This window comes from Panthera onca, chromosome A1 (genome assembly GCF_046562875.1).
Source record: "Panthera onca isolate mPanOnc1 chromosome A1, mPanOnc1 haplotype 2, whole genome shotgun sequence".
Lineage (NCBI taxonomy): Eukaryota > Metazoa > Chordata > Mammalia > Carnivora > Felidae > Panthera > Panthera onca.
In genome coordinates this window covers 203,713,747-203,735,575 of record NC_138339.1, presented here as the reverse complement: position 1 = coordinate 203,735,575, position 21,829 = coordinate 203,713,747, and the positions used below count along the sequence as shown (strand labels likewise).

Below are 21,829 nucleotides of genomic sequence, written 5' to 3'. Positions count from 1 at the left end.
TCTTCACTGGGTTATTTGTTTTTCGGGTGTGGAGTTTGGTGAGCTCTTTATAGATTTTGGATACTAGCCCTTTGTCTGATATGTCATTTGCAAATATCTTTTCCCAAGAGTGGACATTCTTGTCTTGTTCCTGATCTAGGAGGGAAAGTTTTTGGTTTTTCAACATTGAATATGATGTCAGCTTTGGATGTTTCAGAAGTGGCCTTTATTTATTTATTTAAAAATTTTTTTTTAATGTTTATTTATTTTTGAGAGAGACAGAGACAGAATGTGAGTGGGTTAGGGGCAGAGAGAGAGGGAGACACAGAAGCAGAAGCAGGCTCCAGGCTCTGAGCTGTCAGCACAGAGACTGATGCGGGGCTCGAACTCACAAGCTGTGAGATCATGACCTGAGCTGAAGTCGGACGCTCAACCGACTGAGCCACCCAGGCTCCCCCAGATGTGGCCTTTATTATGTTGAGGTATGTTCCCTCTAAATCCACTTTGTTGAGAGTTTTTATGTGAATGGATGTTGAATCTTCTTGAATGCTTTTTCTGCATTCATTGAGATGATCATATGATTTTTATCCTTTGTTTTGTTGTTGTGATGTATCATATTGATGATTTGCAAATGTTGAACCATCTTTGCATCCCTAGAATAAATCTTACTTGATCATGATAAATGATCCCCTTAATGTATTATTGAATGTGAGTTGCTAATATTGTGTTTAGTATTTTTGTATCTATATTCATCAAGGATATTGACCAGTAATTTTCTTTTTTCCTGTGGTGTCTTTGTCTGGTTTGGGTATTGGGGTAAGGCTGGCCTTAAAGAATGTATTTGGCAGTTTTCCTTTCTCTTCTGGTTTTTTTTTTTTTTTTTTTTTTGAATACTTTGAGTAGAATAGGTATTAGTTTATGTTTACATGTTTGATAGAATTCACCTGTAAATTTGTCTGATCCTGGATTTATATTTTTGGTAGTTTTGATTACTGACTTAGTTTCATTCTTAGTAATCAGTCTGTTCAGATTTTCTATTTCTTCCTAGTTTAGTTTTAGGAGTTATCTGTTTCTAGGAATTTATCTATTTTTTCTATATTGTCTAATTTGTTGACATATAACTTTTTTTGTAGTATTCTCTTCTAATTCTTTGTATTTCTGTGGTGCCAGTTGTTACTTCTCTTTCATTTCTGATTTTATTTATTTTAGTTCTTTCTTTCTTTCTTTCTTTCTTTCTTTCTTTTTTCTTTCTTTCTTTCTTTCTTTTTTTTTCCTTGATGAGTCTGGCTAAGGATTTATCAATTTTATATTTTCAAAGAACAAGCTCTTGGGGCACCTGGGTGGCTCAGTTGGTCGAGCATCCAACTCTTGATTTCAGCTCAAGTCATGATCCTAGGGTTATGGGATTCAGCCCTGTATCAAGCTTCATGCTGAGCATGGACCCTGCTTGAGATATTCTCTCTCTCTCTCTCTCTCTCTCTCTCTCTCTATTCTCTCTCTCTCTCTCTCTCTCTCTCTCTCTCTCCCCCTCTCCCTCCCTCCTTCCCACCCTCCCTCCCTCTCCCTCTGCCCCTTTCTCCTGTTCATGCTTACTTTCTCTCTAAAATTAGAAAAAGAAAAAGAACGAGCTTTGGTTTCATTGTTTTTTTCTATTTTTTTAAAGCTCCATGTCATGTATTTCTGCTCTGATATTTATTATCTCCTTCCTTCTAGTCACCTTAGGTTTTGTTTGTTCTTCTTTTTGTAGTTCCTTAGGTATAAGATCAAATTGTTTATTTGAGCTTTTTCCTATTTCTTGGGGTAGGCCTGTGTCACTGTATCCTTTTTGGTTGGGCCTATGAACAACCTGTTTTTTAACATTTGCCATAGTGATATTCTTTAAGACATATTTATTAACAGAGAAAGTAAGGAGGCAATCAAGCATTATTTGGCCCTAAATCTCTAATAAATATTTTCAGCCGTCATCTTACTTATGTGAGATAATACAACCTTTTCTGAGCAATCTAGGATTTCCTAGGCTCTAGATGAATATATAAGAGTTGCTGTAACCTCCATTCCAGAGTAACAGAAGGATCTAGCCAGCATCCCTTGTGGGAAAAGTGATATTGCTGAAATGCTATGGATGGACTGTTAGAGAAAGAGGTCAGGGCCATGCTGTTCGGATATCTTTGAAAGATACCTTTTTGAAAGAAAGGACTATGATGAGGAGGCATGGTGGTGTTCTCTCCTGAGCATGAAGCTGGCTTCAAGTTGCTTCCACAATTGCCTCTTGCCATTGATGATCATTCTTTTCCTCCTTTGGGGAAGTAAGAGGGAGATGATACAGTCTGAGTGGTTTCTGTTGAAAAAAAGAAAGAATGGAAAGTTGAGCTACCAATAGTAATTAGGAAATTGCTGTGGTAACAGAAATAGAAGTGTGGGTTGTCTTGAGCCTATCAGTGGATCAGTTTCTGGAGATAACAATGATGATAAAATGTTTTGGAGACATTCAGGTTTTGTTGATCATTGCAAAAAACATAGGATGTCCAGGAGCCTAGGTTCTGTTTTTTTGTTCTGTATATTTGTATACATTTTAGTAAGTCAGTTAACTTTCTTATAAATTATTTTCTTCCTTTAGTTAGGATAAAGATATCTGATCTCCCTATTTCACAAATTCATTTATTGTAAAAAGAAAATAAAGGATCTAAAAATGTTCTAAAAACTTAAAGCATTATTGTCAATGATATATTGTATAAGGGAGAGACCATGTTGTTAAAATTTGGCCACTGTTACTAGATGGCCACATTAACACTGAAGTTCACAGTAAGTCCTACGCAGTTCATTCCGAAAAGGTTAGGAGAATACTGATGAGTGCTTATTGTTGAGCTTGGAAGTTAATAACACACTAAAACCTACTATTAATACTCTAAAAACTGCAAAAATGTATACTTGGCAATAGGTTTTGGCCAGTTGACACTCAGTTATTTTCAGCTGGCTGAACATGTCTAAATTTTTAATTTTGTATTTTTTATATTAAAAACCTTTTTGAATGTTTTAATCAAGATCATAGTTAGTCTTTTATTTCAGCTAGTCTAATTAGCTAATGGAGCATGCTCTAGCAGGTAGGCTGAAATGATCAGATAACATAATAATAATTAGGTCAAAATATATTTCCTAGCAATCATTCCATCAGATATTTTAGTCCTCACCAGATACTTTTAGACATTCATGTCTGAATGTCTATTTTAGATTAATAATCACTTCATTTTTATGTTATCTTGACATTAAACAGACTATTTTTGAAGATGATTTACATTATGTCTTGATGACAGTGTAACTAGTTCAAGGTATGTTAGTGTTATTCTGCTCTTACAGTTGCTAAAAATATAATTTAATATCATGATCCTGTATTGAATTAGTGTATATTTTGATTCATAAAATAATTCTAAGAACAATTATGTGAAAGTGAAAAGGTTTAATTTTTCAAGGATTGTATTACTCAGAAATACTAATGAACATGGCTATTAGCCAAATTCTTGCTTCAATTCTTGCTTCACCTGTACAGCAGTATTAAATCATAGAAACCTCAAATAATATTTGTAGCAATAAGCATGTAAGTAATTAGTTTTATCCATTGTAAATTTCATTTTGCTAATAAAAATCATTTAAATCGTTTATCTGTGTGGAGTCCCTTCTTCCTTTTTTCTTTTTTAATTTTTTTTAGGCCTTTGTTTTTTTCTATGGCCTTAAAGGTACAAGTGGCAACACTATTGAACCCACAGAGAACTGTGGTCACACCCACACCTGCTGTGGAGCATCTACTGAGAAGCTGAAGTGTCATGATACATAGGTGGCCAGGCCCCACCCAGGTCAAAGTCTTACTTTGCATAAGGAGGGAACCTTCTTGTAGGTAATATGAAGATGCTGAGTCATGGGCTGGGTTGTGGTTGCCTGTTCAATTTACCTTCAGAGTACAACCTGAATTTTCAGGTAATCTGCCCCATGGGGGGGCTCGTTGGCAAGGATGGACTGGTGCTGGAATGGGACATCATGCACAGTTCCCACTGGTTCACATTACCCTCCACCTCCACAATACCTGAGTTCTGGGTGCTAAGGCCACCTTGTTGGTTTTGGGCTTCTGGTGGATGAAGCCACATTCTTTATGCATGGTTTATGTGTCAGGGTGGAAAATGTTAAACCAGAAGTTCTACATGGGCTGGCCCATATGCAAGATGTTCACCTCTTCTAGTTACTAGAAGGGTTGTAGCATCAGGTAAGTCCTGGTGGATCTGACAGCCAGATACCCAGCACCCAGGACAGTGGCTCCACCACTAGGTTGATCTTGGGGGGCTCCCAGCTGGCAGCAGTAGGCTGCTTAGGTAGGGTACTCGCTTAAGAAACTGCGGCTTCTCCTGAAGCTTGTGCACCTGGCTATTGGACTGGCTGACCCTCTGTCACAGGGTCTTCAGCTCATAGTTCTCCACCTGCTTCTTCAGGCAGCTTGCCTGGCTCTTGTTCTGTTGAGAGAAGCAGGAAGAATACATACAGCAAGTCGATGAGTTGGCAGGCTCCAACACTAACAGGGTGATCTTGGTGGTCGACATGGGGCTGGCCATTGCTGTGCTCAGTCTGCACAGTTACCATGAATGGTTTCAGCGTGACATCTGTCAGAGGGGTAGAGGGGCTCTTGGATGGTTTCTGAGACATTGCTTTGAGCAGCAACCTCAGGTGTTCTGGGAAAAGCTCTTCTTGTACCCCAGGGTAGTCCTGCAACAGCCAGGCTAGTGCTGTTGAAGCCAGTCTCCTTGTCTTTCAGTTGGCAGGCTCTGAGTGTACCTGGAGGAGAGACTGTAAGAATGAAGAGAGCCAATAAATTTGTATGCCCCAGATGCTGTAGGGGGGTAAAGTCACCCATAGAAGGGGGTGGTGTTTTCACTGCCAACATCTACAGAATATGTGTTTGCTTCTCCTTGGCTTCCTGACCCTGTGGGGGCCAATCTCCTAGAGTTCCTTTCAGAAACTGTTGTGCCTGCTTCTGACTAGTGACTCCCTGGGCTACCCTGGATGCAATGTCTAGTCCCTTCCCCTTAACGTACATTGTTTCAAATGTCTTTTCATATAATCTCCCACTACATTTTATTGTTGCTATACTCTAATGTTTCATTTTGAAAAAATTAAAATTTTTTTCTAAAAGTACAATTAATTTTGCATGAAGTACCTAGATTCTTTTCTGTAGAGCTCTTATAAAGATACTTTTATTATATATAATTAATATCAAAATTATAGTCATTCCCTATTACACTTTTAAAGAATATCATCCATAATACAAAAAAAGTAAGACCTAATTCTACAGTTAAAATCCTTAGTTTAGTGGAAGGAAGTCTGCATCTTGCCATGAAATTCAATAGATGTGGAATAAAAGAATAAGACAAAACTAATTATCAATGATAGTGAAAATATTTTAATTGGAAAATGTCATAAAGTCGTGCAGATTTCAGTGCTTTCCTCCCTTGTCCACATCTAATGAAAAATCAGAAAATGAATCATGAAAACAACTAAAATATCATGCTAAATAATTTCAAAAGAAATTTTTTTTCTCAGTGACTTAGTAAAATTTTTATAATATTTGCATTTTAACTGACATATTAAGTTTTATTTTTTGGAATATTTAATGCCAAATAAAAAAATAAAACATTAACTAGGTTATTATAGGCTCTCTGGGAAGTTTCTTACATGCATTGGTGTAGGAGTTAGTTATTCAGAATGCAATGGAAGCTCCATTGAAAATTTCTCCTCAGGGAAATTACCTTATAAGTTCTGTGATTTTATAAGATGGTTTTGGCCAGTGGTGAGAAGGGTAGTTTGGTTGAGGAAGAATCTGAAGGGATGGAAACACATGAGAGGGCTTCAACACTCTAGCCAAAAATTATTAAGGCTTAAATCTTGTAGGTGGTGGTGATGTAAATTGATAGTAGAGATAGTACAGAAGGCAATGTAAAAGGACTTGGCTACCAATTGATTTGGTAGAATAAATAGATTATTTTTTTCTCCCACAATATTAGAAGGATAAAGTATAAACCAAGATAAGTAACAGGCTTGAATGTGGATCAAGTGGGAGGAAATACTTATTTAGTTGGATAAAAATGGAATCAGAGGCGTTGCCAGTGTGCAAAATAATAAATAAAAATATCTCAAGCCATGGCATTAAATAAATTAGGGATTGAATAGCGAGGAATAGCAAGAAGACCTAATACTATCCAGAATTAGGACAAAATTAAAACAGCACGTAGAAAGATTGCCAAGGGGCCAACTCTACAGATTACAATGCCTTAGGAGACAGAGAAAAAAGGATGGAAAATTGAGGAAAGATAAGGTGATTTGTTTAGAAGTAGGCTGAACTTAAAATGATTGTAGTGGATATTTGAAGATTTAGTGGGAAAATGTTGGTATGGCCACGTGGAGAGGAGGTGATAACAGAAGAGGAGCAAGAGGAGTAGGTCACTTCCCTGAAGAGTTTGGAAGAGAAAATGTGGAAGCCCTTTAAGGTGTACTGCACTTTTTGCCACTCCATTCTCTCCAGGTTGAGGTTAGCGTATGTTCCAGGAGAAAGGACAAAACTGTGAGGAGGAAACACTGACAGTCTGAGGAGTAGAATGTGGATATTCAGAGCACACAGAGTTCTCAGAAAGGACTTCCATAGCAAAGTGGCAGATTTGGGTTTAATCCTTTCAGATTTGTTACAGGTGGGTCATAAACAATAGGACAGAAGGGGAGAGGTGCTGCCTGTCTTCTTTTTGTAACTTCAAACATACTCTCCCTTGTCTGCATCCTCCCTGTTGGAGGAGGGCGGGGAGAGAGAACATGTATGAATGGCCTCTGTGGGCCGTTGGGAGGCACCAGCAGGAGATGTGTGCAGGTTGGGAGAAGTGAGAAGGGCCGGTTATTGTGTGGCTCCCTGCTTGCTAGTGTGCAACCAGTTGGCCAAATTCCCCGAAAGCCAGCTGTGGTCTGACCGTCCTCAGACACTTAACTCTGAATTTTGGTCACTGTGAGATCTAGGGGTTGGGAAGTCTCCAAATAGTTGCACCAGTCCTCCTGCCACATCTCTTTAGGAAATTAATTCCCCTACTAATCTTTCCTCACATTTTCTGATTTCGAATGTGTCATCTGTTTCATGTTAATATCACAACTGATAAAGGTGCTGTTCAAGATTAGAAAAAAAAAACAGAGGAAGGAGCCGCAAGTCTGCAAAGTCTCTTGAGTACAATGAGTCAGAGTATGGGTTCTGGATGAGAGGAATATAGAAGGGTGGAAAGTTTTGTTTAGGGGAACTTGTCAGAAGTCAGGTTTTTTTTCTTTTGGATGGTATCTAGGCTATTCTTCATAAAAATTCTGTCATCTTGTAGCCTTTACATATATTTCACATAATTCTCAACTTGAAACTTGGTTCTTGAGACTTAACATGATCACATGTGGTTTAAAAAGACAGTCACAAACCTCTCACGGTTTGCATAGCCCTGATAGATAGGAAGTATAAAATTTAAATAAAATAAAACACTCTAGCCTAGAAACCATCTCCTCTTGCCATACAGATTTTTATCCTGATGGGAGTTTTGGCCAAATTATAATAAATTGGATCACCTTTGAACCAAGCTATAATTATATAGTCATTAAGCAAATATTTATCAAGACAGTTGTGGCATTGGAGATAATAGAAAATAAGATGGAAAATGTCCCTATACCTATGTGCCTTTTAGTATACTGAGAGGAAAAGAGAACAAATGGTAAATGGATAAATAAGGTAATTTTAGCTATTGTTGAATTCTATGGAGAAAAGACCCCACAGCAATACGATGGCTAAGGAAGATTTTGCTAACATCACAGCTGAGGCCTAAAGGAAAATAGCCATGCACACATGCTGTGCTTTAAGAAAAGAGAAGGGCTGGTGCAAAGTGCTGTGTCAAGAAAGCTTTGGTGTGCTAGAGAAGCAAAAAGGATGTGGCCAGAACACTAAGCATTAAGAAACCGGGCCAGAGGGGCGCCTGGGTGGCGCAGTCGGTTAAGCGTCCGACTTCAGCCAGGTCACGATCTCGCGGTCCGTGAGTTCGAGCCCCGCGTCAGGCTCTGGGCTGATGGCTCGGAGCCTGGAGCCTGTTTCCGATTCTGTGTCTCCCTCTCTCTCTGCCCCTCCCCCATTCATGCTCTGTCTCTCTCTGTCCCAAAAATAAATTAAAAACGTTGAAAAAAAAATTAAAAAAAAAAAAAAAAAAAAAAAAAAAAAGAAACCGGGCCAGAAAAACAGTTTGGAGACAGATCACCATGACCTTTTAAGTCTTGGTAAGGGGGTTGGAATTTATTCCAAATGTACAGAAAGCTCCTGAAGAGTTCATGAACAGTGGTGACATTATTTGTTTTAATTTTTAAACATATGCTGTGGGAATAATAGATTGCAGGTAGAGAAGAGTAGGAGCAGAGACTACTGAAATTATTTGCAAGACTGTCAGTAATAATAGTGATATATGGATGTTTACTCTTGCAAATCAGAGCATTGTCTCATTTAACCTCAAAATGGCCTATGTTTTAGGGTACTATTATTACAGTTTGGAAATGAAGCTGTGCACAGACAGCAACCTCTTTGACATCAGCCATAGCAGCTTCTTACTAGATACATCTACTGAGGCAAGAAAAACAAAAACAAAAAATGAACTATTGGGACCTCATCAAGATAAAAAGCTTCTGCACAGCAAAGGAAACAATCAACAAGACTAAACCTTTGGAATGGAAGAAGATATTTGAAAATGAAATATGTAATAAAGGGTTAGTATCAAAAATATATAAGGAACTTACCAAACTCAACACCCCAAAAGCAAATAATCCAGTTAAAAATGGACAGAAGACATGAATAGACATTTTTCTAAAGAAATGCAGATGGCTAACAGATACATGAAAAATGCTCAACATCACGTGTCATCAGGGAAATGCAAACCAAAACTACAATGAGATATCACCTCACACCTCTCATAATGGCTAAAATTAACCACACAAGAAACAATAGATGTTCATGAGGGTGCAGAGAATGGGGAACCCTCTTGCATTGTTGGTGGGAATTGCATTGTTGGTTGGTGGTGCAGCCACTCTGGAGAACAGTATGGAGTTTCCTCAAAAAGTTAAAAATAGAACTACCCTATGATCCACCAGTTGCTAGGTATTTACCCAAGGATACAAAAGACTGATTCAAAGGGATACATGCACCCCAATGTTTATAGCAGCATTATCCACAATAGCCAAATTATGGAAAATGGAAAGAGTACAAATGTCCATCGATTGATGATATATATATATATATATATATATCAGCCATCAAAAGGAATGAAATCTTGCCATTTGCAGCAACACGGATGGAGCTAGAGGGTATTGTGCCAAGTGAAGTAAGTCAGAGAAAGACATACCATATGATGTCACTTATATGTGGAATTTGAGAAACAGGACAGATGAATATAGGGGGAAGAAAAAGAGCCAGAGGGGAGGGGATGAGGCAAACCATAAAACAAACTCTTAACAATGGAGAAGTAACAGTGTTGCTGGCCACAAGGTGGGCAGGGGGATGAGCTAAATGGGTGCTGGGTATTAAGGAGGGCATCTGTTGAAATGAGCACTTGTAATATGTAAGTGATGAATCATTAAATTCTACACCTGAAACTAATATTGTACTGCATGTTAACTAACTGGAATTTAAATAAAAACTTGAAAAAAATGGAAATGAAGCCATGGAGGTACAGAGAAACTAAGCAAGTTGCTCTACATCATAAAGTTAGCATGTGATGAGGCCCAAGAAAAACCAAGTATTCGGACACCACAGCCTTCTTCACCACCACACGGTGCTCATAACTTGGAATTGATATTCATTAGAGTTGGCTATAACCCAATTAGCAATATGAGAGTCTTCGAAAATAATCTTCTTATGTGAAACCCAGTGTTGGTGAAAAATACTACAGATAGAAAATACTAACATTTACAACAATGAAAGATGAGATAAGACAGTGAATAATCAAACCTTAAGATTTTCATGACAAGCTGTTTCCTTATGAAAACTTTCCTATCTGTATTTTAGCTAGCCAACATTTATGTATCTCACCTCTATTTTTCTTGCAAACATCTATTTTAAGCCATATATACATTCAGAATGCTAGATTGGTTGCAAAATGTGTTAATATTGAAATTTCAGTGATATCATCTAAAAAGCTTACAGAGTCCAATATAGATGTTCCCCACATATAAAGATTAAAATATATCCTTACTCCAATGACTCTTCAGCCAAGAATTTTCCTTTTTAAAGCACTTCCAAAAATAAAATTTGGATGAGTCTTACAAAGCATACTTGTTCTGGTAACATAAATGGCAAGTGAAAAAGGGGTGGTGAATGACTAACAACAGGTTCATTAAAGATGACAATATGTGGTTTAGTAACTTCTGGCCAAGAAATACGCCTCCATACAAAGTAATAATGACCCCAAAATAGCTGAGCGCTCAGAAGCCTGGAGATACACAGATACAAGTTAACTACGTGACCTAAAATGTGTTCATTTGCTTTGGTCCTTCTAAACCTAATAGTGTGAATCTGTGCACAAGTGATTTGAACAAGGTGGATAGTAACAGTTGTGAAGATGACCAAGATTGGTACTAGACCCTATCTAGGAGATAGATGCTGATAAGTTTCTCTGAAATGTCTGAGGAGATTCATTAAGCTTTTTTTTTTTTTTTGAAAAATAGATGAAATGAGAAAAATCATTCAAATTTTTATCATAAATATACCTCAAGATAGAATCAAGACCATCTTTAATGTACAGAAAAAGTAAAGCTTTGCCTGTACCTCTTTTAAATAAGAATTCATTTGAAATGGTAATAATGTAGCTAAAGAATTTCTGAGTAATATAAAACTTAAAGCAATGTGTGAATTCACATAACAGCTGTACCTATTTTATTAACAGGTCCTAGAAATTTATACTGGCCTTTAACAAAATAACTTCTAGCAATTCTTCATACGTTTGACACATAGTTTCTATTTCTCTATGTTATGCCTCCACATTAGAAGCCACAAGACAATTATAAAACGTGAAGATTAAAGAGCAAAATCTATTTTTACACTGTTTGAAAGGTCTACTACCCATATGAATTTAGATTTTTTTTTTTTTTTTTTGGTTTTCAAATTGGAAACTTAGAAAATCTTATGTTGATTTATTCTTTAAAAAAGCAATACATTCAGTAATTGACTAGTAAAATTAAGTAATAAGAATGTTTAAAAATTTCACTAAGGTTTTAGTACTTTGAAACAGGTTTTAAGCAGTGAGTAAAGAAATGGAATAGTAATAGAAGTTAACTCTTATGTAATATTTTAAAATGCATTATTTTCCTTAAAAGCAATATTTATGAATAGTTAAAATAAAATAAAAATGTATTGTTCATTGTTCTCTCTCATGGCACCAATGTGTATTGGCGATTTTTGTTTTTTGGTTTTTTTTTTTTTAAGTAGAGGAAGTGAGAGGCACCTGGCCAGCTTAGTTAGTTAAGCATTCTTGACTCTTGATTTCTATTCAGGTCATGGTCTCACACTTGGTGAGATCAGCCCCGCATCGGGCTCTGTCCTGCCAGTGCAGAGCCTGCTTGGGATTCTCTCTCTCCCTCTCTCTGTCTCTCTGCCCTTCCCCTTCTTGCTTGCTCTCTCTCAAAATCAATAAATGAACATTCTTTTTAAATCTTAAAAAAACATAGAAGGTGAAATCGTCTTATCAAAACTACCGTTGTAAAATTCTATGGCCACTTAGAGTTAACAGAAAAAAAAAAAAAAAAACGGACTTTAGTAAAAGCTCTCAAAATATGGAGTAAATGCTATTTGAATACAGAAGTCAAAATATTTAAATCATACATTTTACATCAAATAATGTCCCACAGTTTTAAAGAAAAAAAACTTAGAAACCAAGCGAATATCATGTTGGGATTTAGGGAAATAAAATTTGATTTTTAAAGACATTAAACTGTCCAATTTAAATTCTTTTTTTTTTTTTTTAAACTTATTTATTTATTTTCAGAGAGAGAGAGTGTGCACAGGAGGGTCAGAGAGAGAAGGAAAGAAAGAATCTCAAGTTGGTCCTGCACTACCAGCGCAGAGCTGGATGTGGGGCTCACTCTCAGGAACGGTCAGATCATGACCTGAGCCGAAACCAAGAGTTGGGCGCTTAATCAACTGAGCCACCCAGGCACCGGAAACTGTCCAATTTAAAACAGAGATAAGTTCAATTCAAACAGAGACAGGGACAAAGATTAAAAACAAAACATATCCATTGTGTTTATATCCACTGTTGCTTTTTTCCTTTTTTAAAATCCATTTTAATTTTTTTTTAATCCGACTATAGTTGACACACGACGTTACACTAATTTCAGATGCACAACCTAGTGATTCAACATCTCTCTGTTATTCTGTGCTCACCAGAAGTGTACCTACCGCAACCATCTGTCACCATGCAATGTTGTTTCTTTTTTCTATTACTCTTTTCTCTCACTCAGGACTCAGCAGAACCCTTCACAACATTTGTAAGGCATATCCAATGGGAATAGATAAAACTATTTTCGAATGACTAGTCTTCTCTTGAAAAAACTTTACTGTAAAGCTCAAGCTAAAAGTTGTTCTTGGGGCATGAATTGAATTGCTGTTTTAGATGCCCAGTGGCACATGTGGATGGAAGGCCCTTCCATCCCCACATGGATGGCCCCACATGTGAGATTGTGGCAGGAAAGAACAGGACCTTTGGGGTCAGACTTGTGCTTTAATCCTGGAGCAAAGGTAACAACTGCCAAACTTAAAAAAAAAACAATTTAAATTAAGAGATTGGCAGTTTTCTTGACAAATTATTTAAATCCAAATGACTCCAGAAAAACTGCTTCTTTTTATCGGCAACTAAGTTGTTTACTTGTAAAATGGTTTAGTTTAAAAATGATATGCAGGAAAAGTTTGGAAACCATAAAAAATTACATTTTTCTCTAGATTATGAAGACTTACTGTAAAGCTCTATTATATTGAGTCCAAAATGCACAAATTCAGTCTTGTCTAAATCCTAGAACACATCTCCAATTAGAAGAAAATACTGTTGAAATGATAAAAAGTTACTCTTTATCAGTAATGTTGAATAGATAATTTGTTGTAAACACTCACATATCAAATGTTTTATCATCTTTTATTCCTTCCTTTCTTCCTACCTTCCTTCATTTGTTCATTTAATATGTATTTATGTTATGTTCAATATACATCTGGATGGGAGATTGACATTTTAAAAGATATGCAAGACATAACATGACAAGGGTTTTAGCTGAAAAAAAAAAAACAAGATAAAGAAATGCTATTACTGGGAGAGAATATTCAGACAAATTTGTTTTCCATGGTTTGTTCAGTCACTCATTTATTCATTCAACAAACATTTATTGGACTTTTATTATATGTTAAGCACAGTGCCGGATACTGTGTCCAAATGAGCCCAAATCTGTGATTGTCGTTTACTACTTTATCGGTGCCTTTTTGCTTTACTTATTGTATCTCACATTTACCTTACTTTGAGCCAAAACTTTTATACGAATTTTTAAAACGGGGAAAGGTCTGCTTTGTCTTCTTTGCTCAGCTTTTGGTTTTTAAATAATCTGCCAAACACCTTGATGTTTTTGAAGCCCTGCCTTGTGATTGAGAGTGTTCCCAAAAGAAATTCTGCTTTTTTGTTTTTTAAAGTTGTAGTTATTTATTTAGAGAGAGCAAGCACAGGTGGGGGGAGGAGCAGAGAGGAGAGAATCCTAAGCAGACTCAGACCACTAATTAGCGCAGAGCCGGACGTGGGACTTGAACTCATGAACTGTGAGATCATGAACTGAACTGAAGTCAAGAGTTGGATGTTTAACCAACTGCATCACCCAGGTGCCCCAAGAAATTCTGCTTCTTAAATTCAATGCTGTAGCTAGGGATTCCACCACATAAAGATATGTCCCAATGCCTGCCTGCATCTATAAATTGTCTGTACTAAAATTCCTTTTCGCAAGCCCCACAGAAAAGTATAAGTGGCCAGTATGCAAAATGTTCTACATCTTAATGCAAAATGTTCTGCATATCTAAGGTTTAGTTCATTTTACTTAATTAAGAGGAGATATATCATTTATTTTATAAACAATAATAATTTAATGAGTTCAATTTGATAAGACATTTTAGATTGACTTTTTTATTTTTATTTTTTTAATTTTTAAAAAGCTTTTATTAACAATTATATTAATTCCAGTTAACTAACATACAGTGAAATAATAGTTTCAGGTGTACAATTCAGTGATGCAGCACCTACATACGACACCCAGTGCTGATCACAAGTGCACTCCTTAGTCTCCATAACCTATTTGACCCATCCCCCCACTCACCTCCCCTCTGATAACCATCATTTGGTTGTCTATAGTTAAGAGTATGTTTCTTAGTTTGCCTTTCTCCCTTTTTTCCCTCTTGGCTTGTTTGTTTTGTTTCTTAAATTACACATATGAGTGAAATCATATGGTATTTGTCTTTCTCTTACTGACTTATTTCACTTAGCATAATACTCTCTAGCTCTATCCATATAATTGTAAATGACTAGATTTCACTGTTTTTTTTAATGTTTATTAGTTTATTTTGAGAGAGACAGAGAGAGAGAGGGAGGGAGAGAGAGAGTGCACGCATGATTGGGGGACGGTCAGAGAGTTAGAGGGAGGCTGAGAATCCGAAGGCAGGCTCCAGGCTATCAGCACAGAGCCCAGTGCAGGGCTGGATCTCATGAACCTGTGAGATCATGACCTGAGCCAAAATCGAGTTGGATACTTAACCAGTTGAGCCATTCAGGTGCCCCAACTGTATTCTTTGTCATGGCTGAGTAATATTCCAGTGTGTGTGTCTGTCGCTGTGTGTGTGTGTGTGTGTGTGTGTGTGTGTGTGTACACCACACTTTCTGAGGAACCTCCATAATGTTATCCAGAGTGGCTGCACCAGTTTGCATTTGCACAAACAGCGCAGGAGGGTTCTCCTTTCTCCACATCTTCACTGACACCTGTTGTTTCTGATGTGGTTAATTTTAGCCATTCTGACAGTTGTGAGTTGATATATCATTGTAGTTTGATTTGCATTTCCCTGATGATGAGTGATGTTGAGCATCTTTTCATGTGCTTGTTAGCTACCTGCCTGTACTCTTTGGAAAAAATGTCTTTTTATGTGTTCTTCCCATTTTTAAAATTTGGTTATTTGTTTTTTGGGTGTCGAGTTTGGTAAGTTCTTTATATATTTTGGATACTAACCCTTTATCAGATATATCATTGGCAAGTTTCTTCTCTGATTCCATAGGTTGCCTTTAGTTTTGTTGATTGCTTCCTTTGCTGTGCAGAAGCTTTTTATTTTGTTGAAGTCCCAATAGTTTATTTTTGCTTCTGTTTCCCTTGCCTTCGACAACATGTCTAATAATAAGTTGCTATGGCCAAGGTCAAAGAGATTGAGGCCTGTGTTTTCTAGGATTTTGATGGTTCCCTGTCTCACATTTAGGTCTTTCATCCATTTTGAATTTATTTTTGTGTGTGGTGTAAAATAGTGGTCCAAGCTCATTCTACTGCATGTTGCTGTCTTGTTTTCCCAACACCATCTGTTGAAGAGACTAGCAATTGACAGTTTTTTTTTTAATTGGTGCTTTTAGATATTGTTTCTCTTTCTTCTATCCTGCAATGTTTCCAGTTAAACATCTTTGGTCAGCCTTATTTTTGTTCGTCGATACATAATGTGTCTTTGTTCTCTGGCTGTGCTTAAGATTTCTCCTTGTCACTGGTTTTGAACATTTTATTATATTATGACTCATGGCAGTTTTCTTCATGTTTGTTGTGCTTGGGGTTTGTTGAGCTTCTTGTGTCAGTGGATCTACAATTTAATGGAGTTTGGAAAACCTCCAGCCATTATCTCAAATTTTTTTCAGCCTTATACCTCCTCTCTTTCAGACACTTTGATTATAAGCATACAAGGCTACTTGAACTTGTTCCACAGCTAATTAATTCATTCTCTTTTCATGTTTTAATATTCCTTTTCTCTATGTTTCATTATGGAAACTTTCTATTACAGTATGTTCAAATCTACTAACATTCCGCAAAGTCTATCTGATGTTAATCTCATTCATTGTAGTAGTTTCCATCTCAGCCATGGGAGATTTTAACAGCAGAAGTTTGAAGGCATTTTTTCAAGTATTTTGCATGTTTCCACTTAAATTTTTGAACATATGGATTACAGTTATAATAACTGTTCTAATGTCTTTTTCTACTAATCCTTACATCTGTGTTACTTCTGGGTCCATTTATTAATTGTTTTTTCCCTCATTATGAGTCATGTTTTTCTGCCTTTTTGCATGCCTTATAATCTTGATTGGATGCCAAGCATTATGGATTTTAATTTGTTGCATTCTAGATATGTTTATATTTTTATAAATCATCTTGAACTTTGTTCTGGGATACAGTCATGGTTCTTGGAAACAGTTTGATCCTTTTATGATTTGTTGGGCTAGAGCAGATAAATATTTAGTCTAGGGCTAATTATTCTCCACTACTCGGGCAAAACACTTCTGATGAAACATTTCTAATGCTCCATGATAATAAGGTTTTCAAGTCTCACTGTTGGGGAAAGGAATTATTCGTGGCCTTCTTTGAGCATTATTGATTCCCCCCTCTAATCGTTTAGGATGGCTCTTTTACCAGCTGTATAGTTTCCTTACAGACATGTGCTGATCAGTACTCTGCTGAATATTCAAGGTGGACTCTGTGAAGATCTCCTGAGATTGTGTGTGTGTGTGTGTGTGTGTGTGTGTGTGTAGCTTTTCCTTCTTTGATACCTACCCTGCCCTGTGAGCTCTTGCCCCTTTGGTTTCCTAGCACTCTCAGCTCTGTCTCCTCAACTCAGAAAGTACACCAGACTCTACCAGGACTCCACCAATATACGGCTGCCTGGAATATCTCAAAGGGGAAAACTTGGCGTGACCCTATGGCAACTTCTTGCACTCATAGAAGCTCCCAAATGTTAGGGTGCCTAAGGCCAGAGCTTCATTAGTTTCACATTCAATCCTACTCTGACAACGGTCTCCCAGAATTAGAAAGGATATGAATTTTGGAGAACTCAAGGAAAAAAATAAAGTCTACCTAATCTCTCTCTTATTTATCTAAACAGTAGCTATAAACACTGATTAGGAAGTAAAACAAATATTTATGAATGTAAAAGTCATATGGATCATAAAAACTTACGGAGTATTAAAATAGTTTGGATTTAGGAATAAAAAGTTTTGAGCAGGTATTAAATATATAATATATAATAAACTCTTAAATGTAATAATGACAAATTTATATTTCATTGAAATTGTATTTCAAAATTGAAAAAATAAAGTTGAATTGTAGACTGAATTGTAGCTACCAAGTTCTGCTCTATCACAACATACTGAGGCAGAGTCTAATAAGGAAATTAGTAAATGATTTTGGATATTTGTTTCTGCAAATTATAAAATCACAATGTGCAGAAACAAATATCCACAAAATGTTTTACTAATTTCCTTCATTCCTAGTTCAACTTTCATTCTTGTTATTATTCTAAGAACATTTCCTTTTTATTGGATTCACGATCCATGATTCAACTGTGGTGACTTGTGCATTTTTAGGAATTATCTGGGGTTTTTTCTAAGTTATCTTATTTGTTAGTATATAATCACTTATAGTAATCTGTTATCACACTATGTATTTGTGTGGTTATCTGGTGTTTTGTTTTCTTTTCCATTTTTCATTTTTGTCTTTGAATTTTCTCTCTTTTTTTTTCTTGGTTAATGTGGTTAAAGCATTGCCAATTTTGTTTTTTTAAAGCTTGTCATTACTTTCAATGTTATGTTATTGTTTATTCTGGTCTCTGTTTTATGTATTTCTGCTTTTTCTTCGTTATTTTCTCCCCCTACTAAATTTCAGCTAAGTTTCTTCTTTTTCTAGGTCGTTATGGTGTAATGTTAATGTTGTTTATTTTAACTTTTTTTCATAATACAGGCATTTATAGCATAAATTTCACTCTTAACATCTGCTTTTGCTACATCCTATGGGTTTTTGAATGTTGTGTTTTCTTTTTCTTTCATTTCAAGGCATATTTTGATTAGCCATTTGATTTCTTATTTGGTCCATTGCTTGTGCAGTAGTGTGTTGTTTAATATTTACATATTAAATATTTAATATTTGCATCGTCTATTTTCCAGTTTTGTTTTATTGTTGATCTTTAGTTTTGTACCCTTGTGGTTGGATAAGATGCTTGGTATGATTTCAGTCTTTTTAAATTTATAATATTTGCTAGGTCTCTTTTTATGTTATTTAACCAGTGGATTCTTCTGTGTGTACTTGAGGAAAATGTGTATTCTATTTTCTTGGGTAAAATGTTTTATATATATCTTTTAGAACCATGTATTCTGGGGGCACATGGCTGGCTCAGTGAGAAGAACATGTGACTCTTGATCTTGGGGTCATGGGTTTGAGCCCCATGTTAAGTACAGAGATGACTAGAAAATAAATTTTTAAAAGTAAAAAAAAAAAAAAAACATATATCCTACAGTATGCTTCGAGTAAAAAATGTATTTACTGAAAAAAAAAGTAACTGAGTGTGCTCATTTACAGTGAAGTATATCAGAGGGAAGGAAATGGGGGGATGGGTGAAATAGGTGAAGGGGATTAAGAATACACTTATGATGAGCACTGAGTAATGATGTATAGAATTGCTGAATCGCTATGTTTTACACCTTAAACTGATATGACATTGTGTGTTAACTATACTTGAACTGAAATAAAAAACTTAAAAATTTTGGAGAGATCATTGTGGAGAGATCAAGACATGCATACAAATGACTGGAAATGGAAAATGACTTTAAGGAAAGCTTTCTAATGACTTTAAGGAAAGATTTTTCATGGGGATCTTGGTGTATCTCACCAAGTACCAGTCGTTTAAATTTTGGAGCTTTGGGTTAACGTTTTACCTAAATTGTAGTGTCAAAATTCTGTTGTTCATTTGATACATTTATTAGGAAAATAATCATAGCCACTAGGTTATGCCCACAATCACCATGCCCCCAGATTATTTTTCATGAGTTTCTTACATTGCAATATCCGTCAATTTTATTGAAATATAATTTAATTATGGTAAGATGCACCTGTTTTCAATATAATGGCATGTGCGTTTTGGTAAATTTATGCACCTGTGTAAGATGACCACAGTCAAGGAGTAGGTATTTCTATCACCAAAAAGTTCCCCTGTGCAAGTAACTCTCACTCTCAGACCCAGTCAAATGTTGACTTACTTCTATAATTAAAAATCAATTTTGACTGTTTTAAAATTTTACCTAGATGAAATCACATTATTTGTACATGAAAAATGCAGACTTAATGCTTTTTATTAATATGATCTATGTTTATTTTAAGTTCAAATTTATTTGAGTTTATTTTAAACTCAAATAATATAAAGCAGGAGAAAATAAGATTTCCAATATCATTCCAAACCATACCACCCAGTTTTATTCATGTTATATAAGAACATGATAATTATTTATTTCTTGATAAATCTAGATAAATTTCTATCATTTAGGTTGTTTTAATGTTTACTGTCTTCCCTGAATTAGTGCATGTTTTCAGTGTTTGCCTATTTCTATCCAGCTAGAAGGAGAATTTTTTTTTTTTTTTTGGTAGGTTACCGAATCAAAGTGTCTTTCCTACAAATTTTTAGAAGTTATTCCATTTCTTCTGGCATTGATTGTTGCTTGGGTAATATCTGAAATTAGTCTAGATTGAATTTTTTTTCTCTTTTAGATGATTTATTGATTTATTTTTATACCTGGATGTCAAAAGTATTCCTTTAAGTTTTTTTATTTTTTAATTGAGGTATAATTGACATATAATATTATATTAGTTTCAGGTATAAAATATAATGATTCAATATTTGTATATGCTGTGAAATGATCACTATAAGAAGTCTAGTTTCCCCACATAAAGTTGCATAATATGTGATACCATATTACTGACTATAGTCACTAATGTGTACATTGTATCTAGATGCTTTTTTATTTATTTTATGACTGGAAGTTTGTACTTTTTGGCCATCTCACATTTCATTTACCCTCAACCCCCCTCCTCTCTGGCATCTACCAGTCTGCATCTATGAGTTGTTTTTGTTTTGTCTTGTTTTTTAAATTCTACATGTAAGTGAAATCATATGGTGTCTTTCTCTGTGATTCATTTCCCTTAACATAATATACTCAAAACCCATTTATGTCATTGCAAAAGGCAATATTTTCTTCTTTTCATGGCTGAGTAATATTCCATTTTCTTTACTCATTTCTTTATTCAATATACCACATTTTCTTTATTCATTTGTAGGAGTGCTGACGGCACTGACTCCATCTTTGGCCCTCCATGTTCCAGGCCCTGACATTGGAAGTTAATGTACGCCCTGACCAGACTGTGAGAAGGCTTGTTCTGATCTTCCCTAGAGTGGCACCACTTTATAACTTACAGAGATGACTCACACACAGTGCCACTTTAGAAACTAGTAGAGATGACTGGCATACAGAGGGTGTCACTGTCAATAACTAGTAGAGATCCTCTGGCACAAAGATGGTGTTCACTTTAGATAAGTATTCTTTGATCTCATTATTGAAGAGACTGTCCTTTCCACATTGTGTAGTCTAGCCTCCTTTGTTGTAAATTAATTGGTCATATACACATGGGTTGATTTCTGGGCTCTCTATTTTGTTCCATTAAGTTATATGGCTGTTTTTATACCAGTACAATACTATTTTTATTACTATGCCCCTTCACCCTATAAAAACTATGGATTTGGGTCCAGACTGTGTAGAGAATAGCACCTAGATTGTCTGTCTACTCACACCTTCTGCCAGTGAGTTACCCTAAATTAAACTCTGTAAATGGTGTGGCATGGCTTTGTTTTTCAATCTGAAAGTATCTCTTCAGTTTGGTGGATACTTTTATGACCATCTTCCATCTTCTAACACAATTCATTCATTGATGAACACTTTGGTTCTTTCCATATCTTGGCTACTGTGAATAAAACAGCAATAAACATAGAGGTGCATATATCTTTTCAAATTACTGTTTTCATTTCTAGAGATAAATACCTAGCAGTAGAATTATTGGCTCAAATGATAGTTCTATTTTAGTTTTCTGGGGAAACTACTTAATGTTTTTCATAGTGGCTGTACCAGTTTACATTCCCACCATGTAAAGTACATGAAGGTTTCATTTTTTCCACATCCTCACTGATACTTGTTATTTCTTGTCTTTTTGATAATAGCCATTCTGATAGATACGAAATGATGTCACAGTGTGGTTTTGATTTGCATTTCCCTGATGATCAGTGATGCTGACATTTTTTTCATGTACTTGTTGGTCATCTGTATGCTTTTCTTAAAAAAAATGTCTGCTCAGAGCCTCTGCCCATTTTTGATTAGATTGTTTAGGTTTTTTTTTATTATTGTATGAGTTCATTATACATTTTGGATATTAACCCCTTATTAATTCTATGATTTGCAAATATCTCATCTCATTCAGTAGGTTGCCTTTCTATTTTGCTGATTATTTCCTTCGCTTGTGCAGAAGCTTTTTAGTTTATATGGTTCCATATGTTTATTTTTGCTTTTCTTGTCATTGCTTTTAGAATCAGATCCAAAATTTATCGCCAAAACTTATATGGAGGTGGTTACAGCTGCTATTTTCTTCTAGGAGTTTTATGGTTTCTGGTCTTATATTTACATCTCTAATCCATTTTGAGTTA

The 21,829-nt window shown here is 35.7% G+C and overlaps 2 pseudogenes; one reads left to right on the top strand and one right to left on the bottom strand.

Annotated features, from left to right (window-relative positions):
- The first annotated feature begins 2,116 nt into the window (after positions 1-2,116).
- On the top strand, positions 2,117-2,315 carry LOC132682656 (small nucleolar RNA U3; annotated as a pseudogene).
- Positions 2,316-3,828: 1,513 nt separating this feature from the next.
- LOC132680565 (peroxynitrite isomerase THAP4 pseudogene) lies at positions 3,829-5,056 on the bottom strand (annotated as a pseudogene).
- Between the last annotated feature and the right edge of the window lie 16,773 nt (positions 5,057-21,829).